This window comes from Aedes albopictus, chromosome 3, assembly GCF_035046485.1.
Source record: "Aedes albopictus strain Foshan chromosome 3, AalbF5, whole genome shotgun sequence".
NCBI classification, from domain to species: domain Eukaryota; kingdom Metazoa; phylum Arthropoda; class Insecta; order Diptera; family Culicidae; genus Aedes; species Aedes albopictus.
In genome coordinates this window covers 227935788-227951105 of record NC_085138.1, presented here as the reverse complement: position 1 = coordinate 227951105, position 15318 = coordinate 227935788, and the positions used below count along the sequence as shown (strand labels likewise).

The window sequence follows — 15318 nt, the reverse complement described above, 5'->3', positions numbered from 1 at the left end:
TGACGCGTTGCCATGACAACACCATCACCGTTCTTCGGTCGTAGATCCGCATGGCATCTATTGAAGGGAGCAGAGTGAAATGAACCTCTAGATGTAAAAGTTTAACATTACGCTTAAAGCGGGTGGTTGGTCTAAATGTGTTTCATCAAATTCGGTTAATTCATCTGTTTCCCTCATAATGTGAACTCGACATTGGTAGAAGATTTGCCGAAGCGGACCTGGTTGAATCAATCTTGCCCGCTGCGTGCATTCTCGCCATCTTCTACCAAATTAATTTGAGGAAAACATCATTATCTGTTTTGTTGCTATGCGGCTTTGTAGCAACATGCCCTGCCCACTGTAACCTTATCCTTACGCACTTGGCCTCCTTATAGATGCTGGGTTCGCCGTAGAATGCAGTGAGCTCGTGGCTTGATTCGTGTTTCACCCTTCGCCGGCACATACCGTTCTTCTACCCACCGTCGAAGATTGCCCTTATCACCCATCGCCTAAAAACTCCGAGTGGTACGCCTTCCTTGGGTATGGTCCATGTCTCATGTCCGTAGAGGTCTTATAAGCGTTTTATACATGGGACATTTGGCGCGCTAGTGCATCTGATTTGACCGCAGTTCATTCTGATGCTTATAACAAGTATGACTTCTACTGATGATACGCCTTCGTATTTCACGACTTACATTGTTGTCCGCCGTCAGTTTGACGAAATACGTGGCCAAGGAAGACGAATTCCTCCACTATCAGGAGGGTATCCCCGTATATTGTGACATTACTTCGTAGACGAATCCATTCGTGGTCCTTTCTGCCTACCAGCATGTGCTTCGTTTTTGACGCATTAACCACCAGCTCGACCTTTGCTGCTTCGCGTTTTCGGCGGATACACTGCTTTACCACATTTGCAAATGTTATGGCAATAATGTCCATGGCGCCCGCAAAGCATTGAATTCTGTGAAAATCATACCCTGATTATTGTGCCCGGCTCATCGCATTACACCATCCGGAAGATCAAATTCAATGAGTAGTCTATAGTACTAGCCTGAACCCTGGGGATCGATCCCCACATCACCCGAGCACCCACTTCTTGGGTATCAGCAGATTTCCTCATTCTATAAAAAAAAAATCTTGCAAACCTCGGCAAGATTCGAATGTACTGAATGGTTCCCCCGAAAACCTTAAGCAGTTTCCACATTCTAATTATCTACCGATGTAGACAGGTGGCCAACTTTTCTCGGTCTGCCTTAATGAGTTTAGCTGCGATCTGCGATACCATCCTTAACAGTTGTTTTGTTGGGTTTGAGCCGGTTAATCCTTAACCTGTTCTTAACTTCCTTCAGCATGGGAATTCATGGGGTTCGCTGTTGCACTGCCGTTTTCTCCGTTGCCTAATCAGTCAAGTGCTGCTTCCATCTTTCAATGCCCTCACGTCCGTTCGTTCCGAGGCTCCCGTCCTTGTCCTTGCACATTAGGCCGTCCCTTATTTTGCAAAAATTAGAAATGTTATAAGTTCGTTAGTGGAAAATGATCGTTTCAGCTAAGAAATGATCGTGTCAAAATTTGAAGACCGTATCTCAAGGCTAAGTGGTCCCTCAAGGCGCTTAAAGTTGTCGGAAATGGTGTAGGACCAAAAAAAGATGAAATTGTTTTCGACATTTCTTAACTAAAACGATCATTTTCCAATAACGAACTTATAACATTTCCATTTTTTGCAAAATAAGGGGCGGCCTATTGCACATAGGGAATCGCGCCACATGGGTGGTGGCTTCTATATTCGTCTGTTTTCCACTATAACTCAGTCAAATTTGAACCAATTGGGTTTTTAAATTAAGAAAAATATATTGATTTATCGATTTTATACGAAAGAGCACCTTTTTCTGAGCTACTATGATTTTTTTCAGATTTTTAGAACCTTATTTTGGTACCTAAAATCAATTTCAAAGATTTTTTTTTAAATCACCTTTTGACAGCTGGGCAACTGTTTGACAGCTCTGCCCAGTACAAACTGCGACAAAGGGTGATTCGACAAATCGCTCCCATACAAACTTCAAATTGATTTTTAAATAGGTTCCCGGGCTCCGAAATTCATGAAAATTTGGATTTCGGCTCAGTTTGACATGCAGATTCAGAATATCAAATTATCTCAACACCTTTAAAGAAGCCAATTGACACAACTTTTGGAATGTGGTGAGATAGGTATAGTATCTACCCGTGTACAACATTTCAAGTCAATTGGTTCAAAATTGACTGAGTTATAGTTGAAAACAGACGAATATAGAAGCCACCGCCCAAGTGGCGCGATACCCTATGTATATATTTTCGTTTCTGCATTTATCGTTCCACGTCTGCCGGGTTTTATACTGCGGTAGTGCCACCCACAATGAATTCACTCTGCATTCCTCTTCGAGCTATTCGTTTCATTGATTTCGTTCCACGTACCCAACAGTACTCTCAGCTAATTTAGAGGGCCACATCGAGCTCGCCCTCGCCCGGCTGCCTCGAGATTCTGTGTGTATGCTGAGGCGACATCTTTTTATTTTCGGTCGCTTAAGGTTTTAACGTGGCGATCGCCGGTACCGTAAATTGTTGATGACGGAGAGTTTTTGGCGCAACTTAACAATGGTCAGTGTTGATGTTAGCAGCTAACTTAGCACCACGATAGCTCCTGACGTCGATAATGTCGAAGAAGCGCGGTCATCAGTCATAACGCGCGATTTGCGATTCTATCTGCTATGGTGATCTCCACGTGTACGATACAGCATTTTGTAGTCAGCCGCTGCTGGATGTCAGAGCAAACGCTGTTTGAGCGCACTTCCTTGGTAAACAGACGTTCGGGATGCACCTCCTCAATTCTGCTGAAGTTAGCAGGGCATCAGGCTTTGCAACTTGAGATATGTTGAACTCCTTCTTTCCAAACTGTCGGTTCCCCTTTTGCAGCCCGAGGGCTTTACTAATAAATTTAAATAACGGCGACTTCTACAACTGCTGTCACTTCTTACATTTTTTAAAACTCGCTATTTACCGACCTCTTACGTCAACTCAAACTTCTAGTCTTAAATTTAGGTAAGTATCTCTTCTAAACTATGAATTTATTTCTGCTGATCAACCATGAACAAGCGCGCCAACCGGGTGGAAGTTCATTGTCAAACATCAGGACAGGTCTCCGGTGAAGCCTTTTACACTCTTTCTCCATCTGTAGTTGGTTCTTTCCGCCAGATGATGACGACGATGATGGTGGCAAGCATCCTTCTACCCCCTCTCTCTCTGTATTCAATTACCTTTTTGCCATTGCTGCCTTCTCATCGTCCTTGTTGGAGTCGTCGTCACCCTCCATCGTTGTCGTCGACGTCGTCGGTCGATACCATAGTCGGTCGGACGGGCGGTGGTGTGGTAGCCGGTAGATGTTGACGACATCAGAGGATTTTGCGGTAGATGATCATAGCCAGAGTTTTCCGGTGGCTGACGCCTTTTGCCGTGTTGCTGCTGCTGCTGCTGCAAATGGCTTTTGGCTTTTTTCCTCTTGTCACCATGATGGACCGTGATGAAAATGTGATTGTTTCTCAAAAGCAAAAGCCACATTATGTTGTGGAGCAGACACTGAACGATGCAATAGGCATATTGATACTCTGATGGACGCAAGGTTATTTTATCTTCTTCTTGTTGTGCTTATTGGCATAAGGTCCAACTGGCTACAGCCTGCTTCTCAGCTTCAACCTGGACAACTTTTTTGAATACTTTTATCCATATCTTTCGATTTCAAAATGGCTATCAAAACGGTTAGTTATTATAGAACATTTTGGAGATATAGCTGCAGATATACTCTGTATACTCCTAACAAAACATCGTGCATATTCCAAACTTAGTATAGTGTATTTTATTAGACATAAAAGAACGTTTACATCATATGCCATAATATATAATATATAATAATATATAATATATTATATCTCAGAGCTGTTATTGCGCATTTAATTCACCACTGGACTATCGCACGGCTTTTCAAGAGTGCGAAAACGTCAATAAAAGTGCGCGATTGCATCAAATCCAGTTGATGAATTCGGCGCACTATTTCTTTGATTTATTCTTTATAAGTGCTATGAACTATAAGTTACGGTTTTGCCAAGGCTAATAAAGAGGCATGCTGACTTACCTTCGCCTCATCCCAGGGGCTGCCTAGCCTACACAATCCTAACGTTTAGGACGGCCCGAAGCCGTCGGATGGTGGACGTCTGGTTCACACTGTCACCAAGAAGGGGTATGTCGTAGTATTCTTTGGCACATCACGAAGGGCCAAACTCCACTGAGCACGCGGCAATTCGCGAGATTTTAGGATATATTTCGACACTGATTCTTCATTAGGGCCTAACTGACATTTTCGATTTCTCTTCATCGATCCTCTCTTTGTGTTATTGCAGAATGTGTATTGAGTTTTCCCAAAATTTTTTGATTGAAATGCGAAGGAGATGACTACATCTTGCTATAGAAACAAAGAGAATAATGATTTTGTTTGTTTTGATCAAGTTATTAGTGAAAGAGAGAGTCGATGAAGAGAAATCGATCAAGTCAGTTAGGCCCTTATGAAAAATCATTGTCGATTTATTTTCTTTATCCGTTTTTCTTCATTCACACTCTTAGCGGCAGGGCTGCAAAACGGTGAGTCGATAAGGAGAGCGTCCAACATAGCTCTGATCCTCACAAATTCCTACCTCATGCTTCCACGGGTCAAGCGATGACAAAGACCGCCAGCTAAGAGTTGTGTGCTTAGCTGGTAGTGCAGCCTGGGCACTGTTGTCCTCGAGGTTGTCCCTTTGACTTCAGCTAGATTGAGGAGGTACGATCCGAGCGTCTGTTCACCAAGGAGGCGCGGCTCAAACAGCGTCTGTTCTGGCATCCAGCGGATGAGTAAGAAACGCTGCACCACGCCCAGCTAGATCCAAGGTGGTAGCCCCATCAGCGTGGTCGTCCCAGTGTTGGTTGGGACGTTAAACAGAACTGGTACGATGGCCCTCCGGCGAGACAGGAGTGTTGGCGTAGTCCCAATAAGCCTAGGAGAAAATACGACTCGATACAATCGGCAAAGACCCACGCGACGAAATAAGGACTACGATTGGAAACTTGGAACATGGAATTGCAAGTCACTAGGTTTCGCAGGATGTGGCAGGATAATCTACGACGAAATACATCACCGCAACTTCGACATCGTGGTGTTGCAGGAACTTTGTTGGGCTGGATAGAAAGTGTGGAAAAGCGGGCATCGAGCGGCTACCTTCTACCAAAGCTGTGGCACCACCAATGAACTGGGAACAGGATTTATAGTGTTGGGAAAGATGCGACAACGTGTGATCGGGTAGCAGCCGAGCAGCGCAAGGATGTGCATGTTAAGAATTAAGGGCCATTTCTTCAACTACAGCATCATCAACGTCCACTGCCCACACGAAGGGAGACCTGATGACGAGAAAGAAGCGTTCTACGCGCAGTTAGAGCAAACATACGATGGTTGCTCGCCACGTGACGTGAAAATCGTTATCGACCACATGAACGCGCAGGTAGGAAGGGAGGAAATGTACAGACCGGTAATCGGGCGAAACAGCCTGCACACCGTATCGATTGATAACGGCCAGCGATGCGTAAACTTTGCAGCCTCCCGTGATATGGTAGTCCGAAGCACCTTCTTCTTCCGCAAAGATATCCACAAAGCCACCTGGAGATCACCCGAGCATCAAACAGAAAACCAAATCGACCAAATTCTGATCGACGGTAAATTCTTCTCTGATATAACCAATAATGTCCGCACATACCGCAGTGCGAATAAAGATTCGGATCACTACTTAGTCGCTGTATGCATGCGCTCAAAACTTTCGACAACATCGAGCAGCTGCGTAACGTAGAAGTGGCTCAAGGCTTCGCGCAGCAGTTAGCAGTGGCCCTACCAACGGAAGAGCAGCTTGGTGCAGCTACACTTGAAGATGGCTGGAGGAACATCCGATCTGCCATAGGCTACAGCACTAGGCTTCGCGACTCCCAATCACAGAAACGACTGGTACGACGGCGAATGTGAACAGTTGAAAAACGAGAAGAATGCAGCATGGGCGAGAGTGCTGCAACACCGTACGAGAGCGAATGTGGCACGTCACAGACAGGTGCGGAACAGGCAGAACTCAGTCTTCCGGATGAAGAAGCGCCAGCAGGAAGAACGAGATCGCGAAGCGATGGAAGAGCTGTATCGCGCTACGACGACACACGAAAGTTCTACGAGAAGCTGAACCGCTCGCGCAGAGGTTTTATGCCACAAGCCGACATGTGCCGAGATAATCACGCTAATATTCTCATGAGCGAGCGTGAGGTGGTGACGTTGCAAGTAGCGAAGGTGGCTTGGTAACAGATCTAGGAGTATGTGCACAGGACGAAAGACTTCCGGCCCCTGACCTCCAAGAGATTGAGGAGGAGGTTGGGCGGTTGAAAAACAACAAAGCCGCTGGAGCAAATCAACTACCAAGCGAGCTTCTAAAATACGGTGGAGAAGCACTGGTGAGAGCACTTCACTGGGTCATAACCAAGATTAGGGAGGAGGAAGTATTACCGGAGGAATGGATGGAAGGTATCTACAAAAAGGACGACAAGTTGGATTGCGGGAACTACCGCCCGATCATACTACTGAGCGCTATCTATAAGATACTCTCTCAAATTTTATGCCGCCGTCTATCACCGATTGCAAGAGAGTTCGTGGGGCAATATCAGGCTGGATTCATGGGTGAACGCGCTACAACGGACCAAATGTTCGCCATCCGCCAGGTGTTGCAGAAATGCCGCGAATACAACGTGCCCACACATCACTTGTTCATCGATGCACGAATACGGATTCCCGGATAAACTGATACGATTGATCAAAGCGACGATGGATCGAGTGATGTGCGTAGTTCGAGTATCAGGGACACTCTCGAGTCCCTTCGAATCTCGCAGAGGGTTACGGCAAAGTGATGGTCTTTCGTGCTTGCTGTTCAACATTGCTTTAGAGGATGTAGGGGAAGGTGGGGTAATATGCACCCCCTAAGCAAACGTGGCCCTATAGCTAAGATTAAGATGATTTTATGGGTGTCTTGCGTTTTGAAAGTTAGTTTAGTTAATTGACTAAGAGACGCTAACTTTTGGTCCACGAGATATCAATTTTACCGAATCAAATTAACAATTTGAAAAAGTGTTACGTTTTGGGTGCTGAAAAACTGCTGGGGGCAAAACGCACCTTGAGGTGGGGCAATACGACCTCTGGCATTTTCCGCTTTGAATTCTAATGAAATACCAGGCGGCTCCATCTTACTGTTTACGGCAGCAAATGGAAGGAGTTGGAGACGGATGGTAGTTAATAGGTAGATTCCATATAATTAGCGCGCAATTGCTTAAATTGTGTGCGCTTCAAATTAGACAAACTTTCCAAATGTGGAAAATCATCATTTTCCACGCTTTTCATTCAAAAATTCTTTGCATTCTTGGGCTTGTTCTGCTCAGTTTTACGTCTAGTTTGCTTGCATCGAACGGAACTTCACTTATATAATAGGGTCCTAAAATGAAAAATATTTCCCCGGTTTTGCTGCATAACACGAAAGAGCATGCTTTTCTGATCTCAATGGTAATTTTTCCGAACTTAAACAATAACAGAATAGTTAATAAACTTGAAAATTGTGAGAATCTTTCTCTGTAATGATTATTCAACAACTGTATTCATTATTTGTATACACTTTATTACCGATACTTCAATATTACATAAATGATTCACACTCCAGACAACAATAACAACATCTCCACATATGACAGATACTCAATGTAAACATACACGCTAAACGTAATGAAGTAACACAATAATTTATTATGTGCATACCACAAGGTACCACATCTCGTTTTTTCTCCAGATCCGCAGCAAGGTCACTCCACGTTGTTTTCGCTTATAGTCTCCTCAGTTTATGAACGTCTCGCTTCAGTCTCACATAAGAATTAGTAGTACAGTCATCCATTTGGTCATCCATCTCTGCTCGGCATTTTGGTAAATTACTTGGCTGTTACTTATGGTTGTACCTAAAAAGAAATATTATTTTGACCCAAGTATTTTCCCAAATCCCAAAATATTTTTAATACTGAGTGTCAAGCTAAATATTACCTTTGCTGATGAATTAATTGAATTGCTTTCCTCTTCTCAAATGTTTTCAATCTAGCTGTCATTGAAAACATTTGTATACTGCCAAACATTGTATACTGCCTACTGATTTTTTTTTTTTGACATGTCCTTTCATAGAAGAATCTCATACAAAAGGTATGTATATTCAGATTATTATTCAGACATTTTTTTAACTAATATGTCGAAAAAATTATCAATATCCATTAACTCGTTTTCGATCCAAAGTGTCCAAGTGTCATACAAACACTATTTCATTTTATGTTTTTCTTGCGAACTTCGCTGGAACTCGTTTCTTGTTCAGAATATTTTCAGCAGTTTGGCTATATATATTTTGTTTTTTAAATATCGAAGGGATTGATACTTTTTTTAAATCAAATCACGATTTCAAAAAACGTCACTTGTCCAAAGCAATATTTGTAATACTAGTTTTAGCTAAATAGTAATTTGAAAACTTGAAAACATCCAGTTTTTGAATTATATTTAATACATATTGTTCACAAAACTCGCACCCGCACTAGCTGAAAGTATAGTAGAATATTAATATGCATTCTTTGTTTTGTTTTTCATGTTGTAATCCTATGATTATCTCAACTTCTTAATACATACATCATCGTCGCAGTACCAAATCAAAGTCACGCATTTAAGCACATGCAAAGTTGCAGTTGTGACGTAAATTTGAACCGGTTGCTGGTATTGCGCATCATTAAGCTACTTAAGAGCTGAAATTAGCACTAATCTAAATCGAGTTGCTATGTTTATAAGTAGGTTAAATATGAATTTCCGCACCGCCAGTCACTTCGGCTTCCAACAGAAAACGTAATCGTAGTAACCAATTATTATATATACAAAGCAATTTTCTCCAGATAACAAAATAAATCGATCATCTTATTGGAGCAATTTTCGACGGTTCACCTATATAGGTGCTCACGTTTTTAGGAATTATGTTTCCGATAATTTCGGAATTTTCATGATTTACCTTTCAAACTGAATGAGTTTATTTTTACGGTTTGGTCGTTCAATAGGTTTACATTCTACGATGCATATTTCCCCGCATTAACTGGTGATTCGTGCTCAATCAAACCAATTTTAACATTAAAAAACCAAAAATTTGTTCCTTTGATGTCGCTCTTTTGGGTTCTGAACTGTAGGACTTATTTTAATGGTGTACCTCCAAAATATTGCAAAAATCTATGTGTGCGACACATGCATACAATATTTGCAGTTTTTTCAGTGTATGAAATCTAAAAATTCAAACAAGGTAACATGTTAGTAAATGGTACCTGTTTGCCTTAAGGCTCAAATAACCATCATTCAGTCATCAGCAATCATCAATTATTCAAAAGCAGTTTTCTTACTCCAAGCCACAAAACCGTCATTGAAAATTATTTCACTGTTATCCAGATGGTGGCCAGAGTACAGTGATAAATATTTATACCCATTGGTTGAGATTTCAGCGAGAAAACTGCTTTCGAGTTTTTGCTAAACGATGATGGTTTGTTTCCTCTTAATAAGCTCGACTGAAAAACAAACCTCTTAATCCAGCTTTCATTAGATATATATATATATATTCCTGTAGTTACAGAAATGATTATCTTTTATTATTCCAATATCTTGTGCTTTTGATATACTGTACGTTATTCTCCTCATTAATAGTTTCAATACTTCTTTAACTGATCAAAATTTGTTTCTTCCTGTAAGGAAATTATTGTGCAGAATTTGTTGTTGAGCGTACTGCTGTACCTTGTTCTCTAACTTGTTCCACAGTTCTTGGCAAGATGGCCCACTCATTAGAAAAAAATGGCACTATATCCAGTGTTAGGCAATCATAAGTCAAAATGCCCCTCCTGACCACACCCGATACATTTTATATTCAAGGACTTCAGAAGTGATTACTCAAGAACTCACTGTACTTGAATCGCATTAACATTTAGTGGCATTCAATAGGTTATAAATCGCTTTTTATTCGAATTCCTGAGAGACTTCTAGTTAAGCCGAAAAGTTCATTTTTTATTGTTCGATTTTTTTAAATATCCAATTCAACTAGCCATTTGACTAGCATGATACTTAACAGGTTAGTGGTTAGCAACTGCTCTGAATATGTCGTCTAGCTTCAACGAATGCTTTAACTGTCATTTTGACTTCCTATCTTGCAAACTACCAAGACAGTTTAATTATTCTCACACATTGATGTTAATTTTCTTGAACTTACATTTTTAGTCTTGTAAGAGAGGACAAGGCATTAGTTAAATCATGTCTTCATGTTAATTTGGTTTCAAGAGCCAACCATTTTACGTCTCGTAGACTTATTATACTTTACTGAGCAATGATAACAAAGTCCAAATAAAGTCGTGCATGTCCCATACATTGGTGTAAAATTGGGTTTTTAAATTAAGAAAAATGTATCGATTTTTTGATTTTATACGAAAGAGCACCTTTTTCTGAGCCACTATGATTTTTTTCAGATTTTTTGAACTTTATTTTGGTACCTAAAATCAATTTCAAAGAGATTTTTTGAAATCACCCTTTGACAACTGGGTAGCTGTTTGACAACTCCACTCAGTACAAAATGCGACGAGGGGTGATTCAACAAATCGCTCCCATACAAACTTCAAATTGATTTTTAAATAGGTTCCCGAGCACCAAAATTCATGAAAATTTGGATTTCGGCTCAGTTTTGCATGCAGATTCAGAATATGGAATTATTTCAACACCGCTAAAGAAGCCAATTTCGGGGCTCATGGAGTACTAGAGCAAAAATGTATAATACCTGCAATTAACATTACCTTGCATTTCACTCCAAATTGGATATCTAGTACTCCGTTATTGTTGCTATCAGCAATCAGCAGTTTGTTTGTCCAAGTGTAAACATGAAAAATGGTGGCGTATCAACATAAAATTTCGTGGTGTGCGCCTTTTACTATCTTTCGTTTCATTTTAGGAATGCTCGAAGGATTTTAAAACTAATGGATTCGGATTAAAAACTGCCTAAATTGTCCTATCACTGACAGAGATGGCATTTCACCGTAGCGATACACTGCGGCGTCAGTTTATCGACCACACTGGGGATAGGAACATTTTTCACCACACCAAGAAGCCAGTTTCTCTTGTTTTAGTGGTGGGTAGACCAAGCACTAGTGCGTGCTCTTGCTCGTTCGCCTTGGATCGAGTGTGGCTCACTCTTTCGCGCGCATCGCTCTCCGGCGCTCTCTCGTGTTTTCACCCAGCAGTCACCGAATCATCACCATGGTGTCGCCGGGGCGAGAACTCTCCGGTGTTTCACCGCAGCGCGCACTCTGGCGCAAAAACCTCACTGGAGCGCGCGCCCGGGTGATTTTTTACACTTTCGCCGGAGAGAATTTTAAATCGCTCTCGCCGCACTGTTGTGTGGCCTAGTGCTCAGGGAGCTAAGAGATTTAATTCTACCCACCAAGCTTGCGTGCATCCGAATCGCAGTGGTGGATCCACATATAAGAGACGGGCTCCTGTTGAGATACACAGCGTGAGTGGTGTATTTTCTATTTCTCTTTCCTACACCGAGGATATGGACATCTCTGATCACTGATACTTCAATTTGGAACGATGTTGAAAGGAATGGGTGCGTCTAGGCCTTCGATTTGCTGCAATCTTTCAATCGTCTTCCTTATAACGTGGTAAATCTTCAGCTGGTTGGGACTCGATACCTCGCTCCGTTTCCGGCATAATTCTCTTGCATGCAGAAACAACCAGGGAGAACGTATAGCCGAACTGACGCTAAATTGTAACCGCTGTCGTCATAACCGTTTGAGAATAAGTATACATATGGCTACAACGATCTCCCATCCAGCATAAACCAGTTTTCAGTACCGTAACGGAGTACCTCCGGTCAAAAGTCTTCATAAAATTTAACGATAATGAAAATAAAACATAATGAAGTAAAATTTATAAAATTTTATTTTGAACTCAGACTTGATTCTTGCCCTCTTCTACCAAGTACTCAAGTATCCTTGTTCAAGTCGGCCACGGTCGGGTTGCGTTTCGCTCTAAAAAAAACAAATTAGATCACAATTTAGAGCTGGTAGATATTGTTCTAATATTATATGTACCTTACAAAGTGCCATGTATGCTTTGAAAACTGCTGCTTGAGCTTCGGCAGTCTGGTCGTCTTTCGGTTTTCCTTTTGAACTTTGAAATTGAAGCTTGACATGTTTTCGTAAGCTACTACTTTACCGTCGGCTACTACGACGCAAAGTATATAGAATAAGGGTAGTCAGCCAAACGTCAAACTTGGGTACCGGGGACTAAATGCAGTACTAGAGTTGGTACCCAGTCCAAGCCCGAGTGCTACGACTTTATTTGGACTTTGATGATAACTTCAATATATATCAGCTGAGGTGGGTCCACAACAATCTCAGTATCTGCTCAGTTATATTCGCATTTGGAACATATTCAAATACTATTCGTTCCTGGTTTTCTAGTCACGCTCAGCCTAAAGTTTAGTTTTGTCTTTCGCCTTCTCAGCTGCAACTTAATTGGTGTGAAATTTCATTTGTAATGGTTAAATTTATCTATAAAGCCCAGATTGGAGCTCAAGAGAAATCGCTCAAGAAACTTCTAGAACGATTCCTGGCAGAAACTTTCTACGGTGACTGCCATTTGAACTGTCATTTCTTCGCAACTGCGTACTGCGATCAAAGAAAAAACGGTTTCTTTAGCGATTCAGCCAAGGAATTTCCCATGCATCAAGATAGGCCGAGAAATTCCTTCTGATCTGCAAACAGCCCTTAAATCTGCGTTGGCTGGCAATTTGTTTCTTACGAAATTTACGACACAGTTGCGTTTTTAGTACTTTAATTTTTAATAACACAATTCGCCTTATACGGCTCTACAAAGAATCGACTATATCTGCCTTGCAGGTCTTACCGCCTTCAACGGCATTTCCACCTTCAACGGCTTTTTCCGCCTTCAACAGATTTTCACTCTCCGACGGAACTTTCCGCCATCGACAGTTTTTCGCCTTATTCGGCTCTTTCCTGCTTTTGAAAAGTCTTTCTGCCTTCAACGGCTTTTCTATCTGTAATCCTTTCCGCCTTTTACGGCTATTTCGAGAATGTCGCCTTCATTAGCTTTTATCGCCTTCATTGGCTTTCATCGCCTTCACTGGCTTTTAACAACAACGGCAAAATTTGATTTCAAAATATTGTTTCACCTCTACGCCTTCCTCGGCCATCTGGTTAACAAATTAATGCTGCATTCACCATTCAGCATTTAAGTCTAGATTTAGGACAACAACCCTATTCAACGAGTATCAATATCACAATCAACAAAACTTGGATTTTCTTCACAGTTCTTTATTTCTTTATCTGACAATAGTGATTGTCATCGATTTGAACTAAACAATACTGATCACCATCAAAATCTCTCACAGGTTGATTATTGTCATTAGTCGAAGGTACAAATACATTGTTTGATTCAACAGTTAGTATTGTCAGATTTCTTGAAACGTAAACACCGCGCGGTCGTTGAAATGTTTCAAAAAGGGGCTTTGCAAAAAAAGTTCACGCGGTCTATCGTTTTCGAAAGGAACAGCCGCACCGTAGGAAACGCCGCAATGTTACTCCCCATAAGGATGAAGTAAAAAGGGAGTGAAAACCGCGGCCGTACCTTTCGGAAGCGGTAGGCCGCGTGCACTTTTGTGCACATCCCTCAATACACAATATTTACCTTTTTGATTCCAATGTTGAAATTCAATCACAAGTCATCACCTGAAGGTCATCACCACTCTGCATGCACCACACACACCACTCATCTCTTTCTTTTTCCAAAGACAACACTTCCCGAACCGAAATTAAACTAATTTCACATGCACTGTTCACCGTTCTCGTCGCCAATGTGAGAATCTTTTTCTGTAATGATTATTCAACAACTGTATTCATTATTTGTATACACTTTATTACCGATACTTCAATATTACATAAATGATTCACACTCCAGACAACAATAACAACATCTCCACATATGACAGATACTCAATGTAAACATACACGCTAAACGTAATGAAGTAACACAATAATTTATTATGTGCATACCACAAGGTACCACAAAAATAAAATAATGATGAGCAGGTCTTGTTTGACATTCGAGGTCAACCTTGACGTAACGAAAGTGAAACGGCGGGTTGCAAAAGACACCACATTGGCTCACTTTTGACAATAAATGTTCCTGTTTGACATACACGGCAAACAAAATTTACCCAAAATTTAGTGCTAAACAAGGAGTGTTGCAAAAATTATTAAAATTTTTGAAAATATATTTTATGTGCTTTACCTAATAGGAATATTGCTTTTTTCACTGAAAATTTTCCTTGCTTCGCTGAACAACATGACGTTTTCTTCCAGCGAAGGCTTACGCGATACAGAAAACCGCTGAATTTCACACTAACACTGCAGAAAATCTGTCAACAATAACACAATACACATGCATTTTCAGCGAAAAGATCTATTTGCGTGACAACAATCCACTCCCATGACTACCGGGCGGCCGCCGTCAAATATCAGGATTGCCAACTGTTTGGCGACTGCTGTCAGTTTTCTTTGTCGCCGAATCTGGCGCTGGGTCTTCGGCGCGGAAACCCAAAGGTGGGAATAAAATTTTGGGGTTTGCGCGCAATACTTAAAAAATGAGTAAACATGTCGTTTTAATCAATGCTTGATCGAATTATGCAGAAATTGAGATAGGCCTTTAGGAGCCTATTGTGGCATCCTACATAATGTGAGTTCCTTGCATACCGAAGATGACGTGGTAGTCAAAGATTAAAGTTTGGACACACGAGTAGCTTGCCAGGCCGGTGCGGTAAACCACGCAATTTAGGAGGCTTGTAGTAGCAATATAAAGTAAGATAAATAGCAGGATTCCACATTGGCGATCCTGCCATGATTATTATTGGCAGAGGAGATTCAACAATAGTGTAAATTGTAATATATTTTTGCGAAAAGGTGATTTGGTTTTGTTTTGTTTTTTTTTGTGATTGAGTGTCGTTCGTGTCGAAGCTCATGTTGGAAATGTTGCCAGAAAACTTTGGATGGTGAGATGGATTTATACTCGAGTGTTTTCGAAGTATAATAAAATATTGCGCCGAGTAAAGCTCATGGCCAGTATGACCGGATTAATCGAGTGATCAAAAATAA

The 15318-nt window shown here is 41.3% G+C and overlaps 1 long non-coding RNA gene across 1 annotated transcript; it reads right to left on the bottom strand.

Moving 5' to 3' along the window:
• Positions 1-7703: 7703 nt before the first annotated feature.
• On the bottom strand, positions 7704-14814 carry LOC134291487 (uncharacterized). The gene is made up of 2 exons (XR_009999113.1): positions 13856-14814; positions 7704-8055 (listed from the first exon to the last, which is right to left on the bottom strand). It is a non-coding gene; the product is annotated as an uncharacterized LOC134291487 (long non-coding RNA).
• Positions 14815-15318: the final 504 nt, after the last annotated feature.